The sequence below is a fragment of the Lathyrus oleraceus genome, chromosome 6 (genome assembly GCF_024323335.1).
Source record: "Lathyrus oleraceus cultivar Zhongwan6 chromosome 6, CAAS_Psat_ZW6_1.0, whole genome shotgun sequence".
In the NCBI taxonomy this organism is placed as follows: domain Eukaryota; kingdom Viridiplantae; phylum Streptophyta; class Magnoliopsida; order Fabales; family Fabaceae; genus Lathyrus; species Lathyrus oleraceus.
Genome location: NC_066584.1, coordinates 314,862,522 through 314,864,080, shown reverse-complemented (window position 1 = coordinate 314,864,080; position 1,559 = coordinate 314,862,522). Strand labels below are relative to the sequence as shown.

The 1,559-nt window shown below is 42.6% G+C and overlaps 1 pseudogene; it reads left to right on the top strand.

Moving 5' to 3' along the window:
• Window positions 1-946: 946 nt before the first annotated feature.
• On the top strand, window positions 947-1,046 carry LOC127099353 (uncharacterized; annotated as a pseudogene).
• Window positions 1,047-1,559: the final 513 nt, after the last annotated feature.

Sequence of the window (1,559 nt, the reverse complement as noted above, 5' to 3'; positions counted from 1 at the left end):
TTTCTAGGGTTTCCTTATTACTCTCTTCCTTTTCCTTAGGTTCACTTTCCTCAGTAGATTTCTTAGGATCTGGTTTTCTATCCTTGGGTCAGACGGTCCTTCCACTTCCGTTCCACTTCTTAATATAATTGCATGAGCTTGGCTTCTCGGATTGGGTTGGGGCTGTCCAGGGAATGTACCAGTTGGGGCAGCAGTAGGTGCTTGTTGTTGAGCTACTTGAGATATTTGTGTTTCTAGCATTTTGTTATGGGTAGCCAAGGCATCTACTTTGCTTGCTAGTTGTTTAAGTTGTTCGCCAGTGTGTATGTTCTGGTTTAAGAAATCTTTATTGGTTTGTTGTTGGGAAGCTATAAAGTTTTCCATCATGATTTCCAAGTTGGATTTTCTAGGGGTATTATTGTTAGGATTCTGTTTTGATATCCCGGAGGTATAGATGGGGCTTGATTTGGAGACTGTCCAGGTGCGTATAAAGCATTATTACTCTTATATGAAAAGTTTGGATGGTTCTTCCAATTTGGGTTATAGGTATTCAAATAGGGGCTTCCTTGAGCATAGTTTACTTGCTCTGCTTGGATTCCAGTCAAGAGTTGACATTCCGCAGGAGTGTGGCCTTGGATTCCACATGACCTCGCAATTCTGAGTTATAGCAACCACGGCGGCTGGAGGTGATACGTTTAAACTTTCAATTTTCTGGACCAAAGCATCCACTTTTGCATTAACGTGATCAAGGTTACTTATCTCGTACATGCCAGTTTTCGGTTGAGGTTTTTCCACCGTTGTTCGTTCGGTTCCCCACTGATAGTGGTTTTGGGCCATGCTCTCGATAAGCTGGTAAGCATCAGCATAGGGTTTGTTCATTAGTGCACCACCTGCAGCGGCATCTATTGTTAACCTTGTATTGTATAAGAGACCATTATAAAATGTGTGAATGACTAACCAGTCTTCCAAACCATGGTGTGGGCAAAGTCTCATCATGTCTTTGTATCTTTCCCATGATTCGAAAAGAGACTCGTTGTCTTTCTGTTTAAATCCGTTTATCTGGGCTCTTAACATAGCTGTTTTGCTTGGCGGAAAATATCGGGCAAGAAAAACTTTCTTCAACTCGTTCCATGTGGTGACTGAGTTGGAAGGAAGTGATTGAAGCCATCTTCTAGCGCTATCTCTTAATGAGAAAGGAAAAAGACGAAGTCGAATTGCCTCTGAAGTGACACCATTAGCTTTAACAGTATCAGCGTATTGGACAAATACGGATAAATGAAGGTTTGGATCTTCGGTAAGATTTCCAGAGAATTGGTTCTGTTGCACAGCCTGCAACAACGAAGGTTTGAGTTCGAAGTTGTTTGCTTCGATTGCGGGCGGAGCAATACTTGAATGCGGTTCATCTTGCGATGGAGCGGCGTAATCTCTAAGAGCACGAGCTGGTCCTGCCATCTCGGGTATCGAAGGAAAAATGTTTTTGAAATCAGGAAGGTCTACAGGAGGGAGATTGTTCGCAGCACGATATTCCCGAATTCGTCGTAAGACTCGGAGATATAGTTCGATATCGTTGATTCGTAAAT